The sequence below is a fragment of the Schistocerca nitens genome, chromosome 1 (genome assembly GCF_023898315.1).
Source record: "Schistocerca nitens isolate TAMUIC-IGC-003100 chromosome 1, iqSchNite1.1, whole genome shotgun sequence".
NCBI lineage: Eukaryota > Metazoa > Arthropoda > Insecta > Orthoptera > Acrididae > Schistocerca > Schistocerca nitens.
In genome coordinates this window covers 285,178,911-285,190,832 of record NC_064614.1, presented here as the reverse complement: position 1 = coordinate 285,190,832, position 11,922 = coordinate 285,178,911, and the positions used below count along the sequence as shown (strand labels likewise).

At 43.3% G+C, this 11,922-nt stretch overlaps 1 pseudogene; it reads left to right on the top strand.

Annotated features, from left to right (window-relative positions):
- Nucleotides 1–10,704: 10,704 nt before the first annotated feature.
- Nucleotides 10,705–10,822, top strand: LOC126212240 (5S ribosomal RNA; annotated as a pseudogene).
- The last annotated feature ends 1,100 nt before the right edge of the window (nucleotides 10,823–11,922 follow it).

Here is an 11,922-nt window from a genome sequence, read left to right as displayed (position 1 = left end):
TAAACACTGTGATACGACTGTCACATATCGCTACGAGATATTGTTTCATTTTTCTACCACTATTTCGTGGTTATTTTATTGAGAGTATTGAAGATGATTGCTTTGGGGAAAAGCCTTGCATTTTTCTCGCTGTGAAGATGGACTTCTTCTGTGGTACAGTTTCCCAGGCACGTATAGGCAGCAGCAAAGAGTCGTCCCCTCCATCAGGACTTGTTTTTGCTATCGGACTCGAGCGCAGAGAAGGAGGTTTCTGGACATTTCGTCTCCTGGCCACATACTGATTGGCACCGTAACTGATTTTTGTGGAACTGTAAGTGTCGCAACTGCAGTAGTGCAACCTGTGTTCTGAGCAGTTCGCAACTTACTTGTTCCGCCACGCAGCTTGAGTCTGATTATACTTTTTGATCTCTTTTGTCTCATTAACTTTGAAATCAGGAGCTGGCCAGATGAAGAAATCTTTCTGCGTTTGCTCCATACCGTCTCCCATATGATTTGGTATCCCAACCTATTTCCCACAGTATTCACATCATTTGATTTACGGTAACTTCTGGAGGTTAATCGAGAGAACTTTGCTCTCTGTGGGTTTTATGTGAACTATGCGCATCATAAAGAGAAAATGGAAATTTTATCCTTTGATTTAGATTTCACTTAGATAAAAACGATTTCTGTACTGTCCAAATATTCCATAGTTAGGCGATCCCAAATAGCAACTATAACTTGTTGGGCACCTCACTATGACTGTTTTCTCGTTTTGTACAGTGGAAAAACACAACTAACTGCTGTCTGAAGTTAAAAAGACCCCCTCATCGACATCAACATATTAATTCAGGCTGACTGGCTTCATGCAGCACATAAGGAAATATTTGTTTACTTTACTTACTTTCACTAGATTAGAGCGTATGGAGCTGTACTGGCTCTGAGTACTATGGGACTCAACTGCTGAGGTCATTAGTCCCCTAGAACTTAGAACTAGTTAAACCTAACTAACCTAAGGACATCACAAACATCCATGCCCGAGGCAGGATTCGAACCTGCGACCGTAGCGGTCTTGCGGTTCCAGACTGCAGCGCCTTTAACCGCACGGCCACTTCGGCCGGCGGAGCTGTACTCTGGCGTAGCCTACAAAATAGTGGTAGACATCTGTGGCGCCAGATCAGGAGCTTCGTGTAGGCCGTTGTTTCGGGTGTCTCGGAATTCTAACTCTTCCATTCCTGTACATAGTACTATCAAGGGATTTGTTGTTGACAATAATGACTCATTGAGAAGACCGAAACAGATGCACTTGGATAACACTTATTTAATTAATGAGTAGAAAGGTGTTTACTATGCATTGGGTTTCATTTTCAATAGGCTTCCAGTAGAAATGAAAACAAAAAGAACTGACAAACTCTAACTGTGCAAGTTGAAAGATTTTCTTGTAGTAGAGTTCTTGTACTCTGTACGGGAGTTCATCGCAGTGTTTGAGAATTTTTTTCTGAACTGTTATTCGTATACTCTCTCTCACTCATTTCGCGTTTTATTATTTTTTTAAATTATTTTTTTATAAATTATCTAATCAACTATCCTCAAACTATGTATTGACTTGTTGCATGACCAAGTAGCTTTGGTTCTCATGGTCCCATGCAACCCGATAAATAAATAAATAAAAATACGAAAATGTCTTTGCCCGGTGAACGACTCTAACAGAGGTGTAAGGAATCTTGACATATACTCAAAGGATGGCGACGTACCTCTCCTAAAAATTTGATTATGAGTGTCAGAAACATAAGTATGAACATAATTTTGCCCTATTTCCATAGACGAAATGCAAATGACAGCTTACATAGAGATGTGTGGGAGATCATTCTTGTAATGTTGCTGCTGTGAGTGGAACAGGAAGAAACGTTATGATACAATAAGGAGTTTCCTGTTGCTCACATTTCATACTGATGCGCAGAGAATTGATGTAGATTCTTAATGTAGAATCTCTAGACCTACAGCGAAGTACTTTCTGCTAAGAATTATTATAAATCCTGTGGAAAACACATCCTTTTCTATGGCAATGTAAATCAATATAAAGGCATACACAGACGATACTAACTGATTAATATCTTCAGCGGTGCGCCTGTGTCACACATATGATTAAGTCCTTACGTATGATGTTAACTAAATACACGAACATGAAGTGACGGTTATGTTTCTCATACTGCAAGCAAATAAAGAGCAACGAAGAGCAACGGGGAGTCTAAGAATTCTTATAAGGTCCCCTCCGCCTTTTGTTGTTCCGCTTTGTGTAGACATAATGTAATTTACGACATTTGAATACGACCACAGACGATACACTTAAAAAAGAAATATTAAATAAAACATTTTTAATCGATACGACAGAAGTGAAATTATAGTTGCTGCATCTAGAAGTAGGCTTGGACGACCCATATGTCGTGATATGGAGCATTATACTGCAGGAATATGAACGTAAAATTGCACAGAACAGTGCTGTGATCTGCACGTTGGCGTTTCTCTGTGATTTGCTCTGTTACGTACATTAGTTCTTTCTGGTGTTACTCACCACATAATTTGGTAAATCACATGGGGCATCGTAGTTATGCTGTCTAGAATTCCAAAAGTTAGTATCCCGTAATTCGACATAATATTTTTATTACGGAAAACTAGAGCACCCCTTTCTGAGATAGTTTACGTAGCAGAATAGTTCTGAGATGCATGTGGTTTGGTTTCCACGTTAAACTGTGATTATTTCCCGTAACGAGTTGTTGCGACTCTTCTCTGATTGAAGGGGAGCAAGGGCATAAATACTTCTAACTGACTGGGCCTAATAGCGACGTTTACGTACCATCCAGTCTTCGAATAAAACACTTGTTTTATATTTTATAGGAAATTGTCGTCTCTTCAGAGTAAGTTTCAAGAATAGCAGGAGATAAACCTTACTTGTTATCATGATTGCAATTATTGTAGCAAAACAACACAGTACAGAGGAAGTCGTACACCCTATTCTGTGTTCTAAATCGGTGATAAAGATTCATTAGAAGGTAAAGTATGAGATGATTATAGAGAAGGCGTTAGTCATTGATTTCTAAAGCAGAAAATAATGTTGATTTGTTGGAATACAGTTACTCAAGGAAGCAGTGGAAATAATCGAGATTAACATGAAAATTCGAATTTATTTTACTTAAAAAAAACCATATCCAGCACTGCTGTATAAAAATAAATACTTAACCTCTCTCTCTCTCTCTCTCTCTCTCTCCATCGTGTGTGTGTGTGTGTGTGTGTGTGTGTGTGTGTGTGTGTGTATGTGTGTGTTCAAAATGGTTCAAATGGCTCTGAGTACTATGGGACATAACTTCTGAGGTCATCAGTCCCCTAGAACTTAGAATTACTTAAACCTAACTAACCTAAGGACATCACACACATCCATGCCCGAGGCAGTATTCGAAACTGCGACCGTAGCGGTCGCGCTGTTCCAGACTGTAGCGCCTAGAACCGCTCGGTCACCCCAGCCGGCTGTGTGTGTGTGTGTGTGTGTGTGTGTGTGTTCCCACCCGCGTTTTTTCTTAATTTCTTCTTTTCGTCAACGCAATAAGTGTAGTTGCAACAACTTCATATTCCATACATTTACAATGCCTCTAAAAATAACGTCTGTATAGGTAAGTTACCTTAAAGAGTACTTACATTATACAATGCTGTTAGGGATCAATTTATAAAATGTAGATGTAGAGGCTATTATTGTCAACTTCTATAATGAAATTATCGAGTAAAAAATCAGAGACCATGAATACGGCCGATGAAAACATTTTGATGAACAGTTCAAGTATTTTCCGTATTTTAATGAGTGTCCTGTTGACCTCTGACGCAGCAGAACGACGGATAACATCGTAAGATAAAGTGTTTGGGTAAGCAGAAAGTCTGAATTCATTACCGGTGCTGAAAGGTGAACAGCGGTGTTAGTGCCATAACACGCGAGTCCGTCACCTGCGCATGCGCGCTGGAGGCGTGGCGCCCGCCTGAGAGATTGAGTCCATCTGGCCGGCACGTGCTATCACTCCCGCTTTTATTGCCTGCGGAATGCAGCACGCGCGCCTCCGAAGCTCTGTTGGCGCGACCTAACAGTTAATTTAGCGAGCCATAAATCTGCAGCCACCTCAATCTACGTCACCCGCCAGGGGAGAGAGGGTCCAAGCAGACGGAGAAGAAGTGGCGGAGGGGATTTCCCGGCAGGAAGTGGGTGACGAGCGGTGGGGGCGGGGAGGGTGCCAGCACACGCCGGGCCTCGCTGCAGGGGCAACTTCTCCGGGAGCGCGGCGCGGCTCGTGTGAGGGGAACGGCGGAGAGATTACATCTCTGTTTACGCTATCGATAAAGAGATCAGCAGCGATTCGTTTTGCTGAGCACCTGCTATAAATTACGGCGCGCGGCACGGCAGCTGCACAGCTGTCGATAGCCTGGCCCGACTCGGGCCGCGAGACACCGCCAACAGAAGAAGAGCGCCTCTGCCGCGGCTCGTCTTCCAATAAACGATCCGTATCCGATCCGGCGTCTATGCCAACCGGCTGCGACGTGAGCCGCCAGCTGCGCAGTCTAGGCGCTTACTGAAGACCAGTAGAGGTATCAGACGGCGCTTCGTATTCGTATATTTCGAACATGCCGAGCCTTGAAAGGAATAGGGTCATACTCAAAATAATAGGGGCGTTCTGTAACTCTGCAACAAACTTTTTTCTCGGAAATTTTGGGTTGAAAAGCTGCCGAATTTGTTGTGGGACATCGTAGAATACTCCCGCTTCAGATCCCATAATAGCTTTCAAAATGGTCATGTAACAGACGTGCGTTCCAAGCAGACAACTGTTATTGAGCTCCTTCCAGCAGGAAACTAGAGCATCACAGGTGCTTGCAGAATGTCTGTGGAGACGTCGAAGTGAAGGAAAAATACGGCGCAGATTTGGCGCGGGTGTGTCATCATCATAAAAAGATCGCGCAAACCTGTCCTAGCTGGCCGACAACACCCAGCTGTGACCCATGGAAGGTCACGGCCGACATCCATCCTCCTCCTTCTCTAATCCGATGGGACTGATGACATTACCGTTTGGTCCCCTTCCCCAGATCAACCAAGCAACCTTGGCGTGCCTATGGACACACTGGCAAAGTGCCCCACAGATCACTCGCTCAAAGATAAGAAACACGCGGGCTGTCTCACTCGAAGTGATCAACGAATCACAATCAGACACTTCACTGCACAACTGGACGTCACTGTTGTTATTAGTGACACACTCGTCCACCAGTTGTGGTAATCAAATGAGTGTGCCCGCTGCGTTAATTGCCGCCTAACAGAAGACCAGCAAGAGCAACGGAAGACAATCTGTGTGGAATTGCTTGCACGTTACGAGGCTGACAGTGACAATTTTTGTCGAACATCATTATGTAAACCTAGGCTCATTAATGAAAACTGGGAAAAATCGACAATCCGTGGTCTGGCACCTCATCACCTCTCTTTCTTTTCGCAAGATAAAGGTGAAAGCCGCTCCCTCAGCAGGTAAACTGATGTCGACGGTACTGTGAGTCTCTGAATGGGCGAGTCTGTCTGATGTCGGATGCCGTCCCTCATGGTGTAACATTCGCCTCTGAGATGTACTGCGCTACCGCCAGGAAATTGAAGAAACGACCTTAGTGTTTTCGCCGCAACGGACATCTCGTTCTACAAGACAACGCAAGGCCTCTAAAATGCATACGCACCCGAGAGGAGCTCACAAAAATTCATTTGATTGTTCTTCCTCATCCACCCTACAGCCCAGATCTCGCACCTTCCGACTTCCATCTGTTTGGTCCAATGAGGGCTGCACTCTACTGGAAGCAGTACGTGGAAGATGAGGAGGCTACTGATGCAGCAAGACGTTGGTAGTGACGTCGACCAATAGAGTGGTACCATGTGGGCATTCATGCCCCCCAATAAGGTGACGTAAGGCCATCGCAATGAACGGAGTATACTGAAAAATAAGATGTTGTAGCCAGAGGAATGGGGAATAATATGGTGTGTTGGAATCCTGAACGCGACAGACTTGCTTCCACACCCACCCATACACACACACACACACACACACACATATATATATATATATATATATATATATATATATATATATATATATATTGCATTACTCATGAAACCCTCCTTGAAAATTCTGGCGGCGTAACTGAAGAAATGACGTCTTAGCTAAACCGTCACCACTGTTGTTATAATGACATAACACAGCCTGGTTCACTCACTGCTATGTTTTTTATTTTGCTTATTAAGTTTCATATGGTGCACACGACGTCATCAGATTCGAAATGATTCACTGTTTCATCCTTATCCTTTCGGACAATTGCGCTCTGCAGCACTTGTTTCAGATCCGAAGATAATCGGTACGCCATAACGGAAACATTAATGTGGCAGCAGATTTTTCCGGTTATATTTACAGGTAATACACCCCACCCCCCTCCAGCACCCCTGTGTTTTCACCAGTCAGTCTAGCGACCACTAAAACGACGGATCCGACACTACCATTCGGTACATGTGATATCTAACTTCATAGTCTTCCCACTCCAACAGCCATCCCCATCCCTAACTTTGTTAGAAGTGCCTTATTCTCTATACCACATTTTTGATTATTTCGTCCTGTGGCACCCTACCCAATTTATTCATTTCACAGAAACCTAATGAAAGGATAATCGCTGAATTTAAGCTTCGAACTCAATGCAGGCATCTGATACAAACATTAATTGTGGGAGTGAACAGTGTTCAATGTGTTACAAATATTTAGTATCAAAAACAGTCTTGATCACAATTTATTTATTACGGTGACCGATTTCGACAACTACTGTGGTCATCTTCAGACCAATGAGTTAGAACCTCCTTCTGGTGGTAGTAGTCATCTTCAGGCCAATGAGGAAGAACCTCCTTCTGGTGGTAAATAAGTACTAATGTGATTTATCACCAGAAGGAGGTTCTTACTCATTGGTCTGAAGAGGACCACAGTAGTGGTCGAAACTGGTCACCATAATAAATAAATTGTGATCAAGACTGTTATTGATAGTAAATACTTGTAATCATAACAGAATCACAATACTTTTTGTCTCTTGTGAAGGTTGTTGTGGAACCTCAGACAAAATATGAAAAGCACAGTAGCATTCATGTAAAATGTTACACTACGAACAGAAAGAGCCTCCAGTATCCACAACTTAATATTACTCTTGTGCACAATGGAGATAAGTACACAGCCACCAAAATATTTGAGTATCAGCAATCACTTATGTAAGCCATGATTTCACAGAGAAAATTTCCATTATTTGTAAACCTTATGACACATTTCGCAACATAGCGAATTGTCGCGAATATGATCCACCAAACTTCCCAAAAATTAAAGGAAACTGTGTGTTCTGCATCTGACTGAGAATGCTACAGACGTTCCTGAGTTACGTTGGTTCTCCATGCCACACTTTTGGCACCCTACCACCCTTAGCGTTGCGTTTTATCCATTAAGTTATGTTAGCACCATACTATTCAAGTTTTATGCATTATGAATTAGACGTTCATGTCCAGGTACTTCTGGGTTACTTTAAAAGTCCTAATGGTATACGAATTAACGTAAGCTAAAACTAACTACTTAATGTTTAGTGACTGGATTTTATCAGTGCTATAACAGAGCGGTCCGTTGTCTCACTCCAGTATTCACAGTATGATATGCGGACTCCACTATTGTGGGTCATTATCTGTCGTTATAAGAGTTTCCCTATAATTATCTGGTAACTTTTTCAGTGCAATTTGCATTTACTTAGTACACATATCTAGTTCTTATGGCCGTCGGTATGAATCTAAAGTCTTGCGACGACCTACACATGATTCCTCAAATATTCTGTACGTCATCGCTTCGGTCTTTCTGCAGCAATCTTCTTTAGTTAAGGTGGAGACAGAGAAATACTGAAGAATGGCTCAACTTAAAAGGTTAGAAGATTTTGGATTGTTCCTTTGTGTAACTTTCTCTTCCTACACATGATTCCTCAAATATTCTGTACGTCATCGCTTCGGTCTTTCTGCAGCAATCTTCTTTAGTTAAGGTGGAGACAGAGAAATACTGAAGAATGGCTCAACTTAAAAGGTTAGAAGATTTTGGATTGTTCCTTTGTGTAACTTTCTCTTCAAAAGCCGAACCGTTATCAAATCTTGGTGGTCTGTCTGACTAATCTGTGTTGTGCATACTTTCAATAGGAGAAGGTCATTTGATGGAGAATTAAAAGAACTTCTTAAATACCTGTGCCATGAGATCCATCGTCTTCATCGTCACGTCGTTTGTGGAGTATTAGCTGTAGGGAAGTTTACCCCTCAGGATGCTATCAGATATTAAACTTTAACAATGATGTTCACAATTTCTAGCCAATTATCAGCCACCCTTAGTATTTGGCAGTTAGGGAGATTATGAGGTGTGACTACAGGCCAAAAACCAAAGCGTATCCATTTGTTAGAGAGTTGTCCATAGTCAAAAAAAAAAAAAAAAAAAAAAAAAAAAAAAAAAGATTCAAATGGCTCTGAGCACTATGGGACTTAACATCTGAGGTCATCAGTCCCATAGAATTTAGAACTACTTAAACCTATCTAACCTAAGGACATCACACACATCCATGCCCGAGGCAGGATTCGAACCTGCAACCATAGCGGTCGCGCGGTTCCAGACTGAAGCGACTAGAACCGCTTGGCCACACTAGCCGGTCTGTCCATACTCCTTCAATAGATTACGGCAACTGCCCCACGCTAACCATTCAAATCGTGGGGGCCCAGTTTTGAGGTACTTTTATTCTTTTTAATCCACACTATTCAAACACGATTTCTATCGTCGGCGAACAATACTCAGTCACTGTTTTTATCTGATTTGTTGAGTTGAGCTTTATATAAGTACATCATTGGTCTATATCCTTTCCAACAAAAAATATCCAATTGTTTTCAGCTACCGTGCAGGAGGTCTGTGCTTAGACACAATGAGAGGATACGGTGCCACTTCGAATGTTATCTTCGTTGTGTCAATAAGATGATTGTCGAATTTCCTTAGCCTTTAATATGCTGCTTGAACGAAATGAGTGACTTCCATTTTCATCATGTTGAACACATTAGAAGAGTAGAAATTTTCCAATTTTCTGCAAACGGACTGACGAAGTACAGTCGTGGCAATCTCCCTAAAACATAAAACTACGCAAAACGATGTGTTAAATAAAGATTGATCAGACCTTCTGATAAATTATTTCGTTTTTTCTGTAGTTCCTTCAATCTAGCCTGTCAGCATTTATTTCGAAATTTAAATAAATTACTAACATCAACATGTACATCCATTAGAGCGTGACGGAGTCGCCTTGGGGGAAAATATGACCAACTATATTGCAGCAAAGTAAAAGCTTAAGTAGAAAGCTAAAGTAGAAAAGGTAAAGTAGAAATATGAAGCCTTCTGCACAATGAGTGAGGGAAAATCCCGAAGAGGCAATGGATGAATAAATATTACTTGGACTCCTATCCGCTGTAGCTACTTTCCCTTCTTCCCCCTTAGCCTTTCCAGTTCGTCCCCTTCGCTTTCCAACTTCATTACCCTGTATTGCACTCTCTTGCACAAGCTCAGTGAAACCAAGTGTCTCCTCTTCTCACTCCACTACATCCCCCCCCCCCCAAAAAAAAAAAAAAACTGAATCTGTCACAACAGCAGATTAAAATATATATCTAATTCTCATATCATAGCTCAAATACTTGAAGATTATGTTTGTTCAAAACTAGTATGGAAATTTGCGCTTACTAATAAAAGTAATTTTGTTACATCACAGTTAAAATAATGACAGATCATTTACTATCACTACGAAATAGGTGAAGGAGTGTCACGGATGTTATAGGTGTGTTGCAGTGGCAGTAAGAGAAACAAAGTTTTACTCTGTGGCGATAAATTTTCACGTAATTACAGTCACCAACCTTCTCCTCCGGATACTAAAATATGTTGTTGACTCCCATCTGCATAGGGAGAAATGATAATTTTCATAAGATAAGAGCCCGCATCTCGTGGTCGTGCGGTAGCGTTCTCGCTTCCCACGCCCGGGTTCCCGGGTTCGATTCCCGGCGGGGTCAGGGATTTTCTCTGCCTCGTGATGGCTGGGTGTTGTGTGCTGTCCTTAGGTTAGTTAGGTTTAAGTAGTTCTAAGTTCTAGGGGACTGATGACCATAGATGTTAAGTTCCATAGTGCTCAGAGCCATTTGAACCATAAGATAAGAGAAATCAGAGCTCGCATGGAACGATTTAAGTGTTCATTTTTCCCACGTGCTATTAGAGAGCGGAGGGGTCAAGAAATAATCTAAAAGCGGTTCTATGAACTCTCAGACAAACACTTAAGTGTAAATAGAACGAGATTTTCACTCTGCAGCGAAGTGAGCGCTGGTATGAAACTTCCTGGCAGATTAAAACTGTGTGCCGGACCGAGACTTGCCCACGAAAAGGGAAAGGTCCCGAGTTCGAGTCTCGGTCCGGAACACAGTTTTAATCTGCCAGGAAGATTCACTTAAGTATAAATGTCTGAATAATCGTGTGCATGTAGGTACTATTGTAGTATGTGCCAATGCATTCTAAAAGTTTCCACTCACTTCTCACTTGATGGTGTTTGATGAAACTAACCGCTAACGACAAACCATTTTCTTATCAGCTGATATTACATGTAGGCAACGGCCTTGCCGCAGTGGATACACCGGTTTTCGTCAGATCACCGAAGTTAAGCGCTGTCGGGCGTGGCCGGCACTTGGATGGGTGACCATCCGGGCGGGCATGAGCTGCTGCCATTTTTCCGGGTGCACTCAGCCTCGTGATGCCAACTGAGGAGCTACTCGACCGAATAGTAGCGGCTCCGGTCAAAGAAAACCATCGTAACGACCGCGGGAGTGGTGTGCTGACCACACGCCCCTCCTATCCGCATCCTCAACTGAGGATGACACGGTGGTCGGATGGTCCCGATGGGACACTTGTGGCCTGACGACGGAGTGCTGTGATATTACATTTACATTAAAATCCCTGCAGCTTTGTCTGAATCTGACGAAAATAGATTACGTCGAGGATGAAAAACTGATCTCTCATATACAACACGGAGGCGTGAATGGAGAGTCGCATGTCTGAAATCGCGACACGGCCCCAGCAAGCGCTGGGATGAGGCGGCGCACGTGGCGCAAACAGGGCGGTAATGTCCGTGAAGAGAGAGGCGGGGCGGCCCTCACTGCGTGACGTCAGACGGTGGCTGCTGCGGCGGCGGCCGCGGACGGATGGGAATGCGATTACAAGCGGCGGGCCCGCGGCTCATGAATGTTAACCGAGCCGGCGAGGCGAGGCGAGCGCGCAGGCGCTACGGGACGGGACGGCTGTTTGGCGTGGAAGGCGGCGGCGGCGGCGGCGGCGGCGGCGGCGGCGGTGGTGGTGTGAGGCGCGTAGCGGGCAGCGTGCAACGGGCTGCAGGCGCTCCGCAGCTCATCACTGGCTCAGCGACGCAGCAGGGCGCGTTCTGGGCGAGGAAACCCACCAAAACGATGATCTGTAAATATGGCCGCATACTGTCATGGCTACACAGATTAAGACAGGTGTAACGTGGAAAGACGACGTAAATAGCTCGATAGGTCTGTTACAGCACAGTAAACTTATCAAGGGATTGACGACGAACAGTAAATTTTCATTTCACAGAGGCCACAAGAGGCCGTCACACCAGGGACTGGGAAGAAATATTCTTGGATGCTGAATAAAAACCGTTGTGGCTGTTGTAAATACTTTGTTGAAGGCAGGGCCGGATTCCTAGTTTTGAATTACATCATCAGGTACAAATATTATATTTCCTGATGATGTAGTTTAAAATTACGAAATCAGTCGTGCTTTTAATAAAGGATTTAGAATAGCTGAA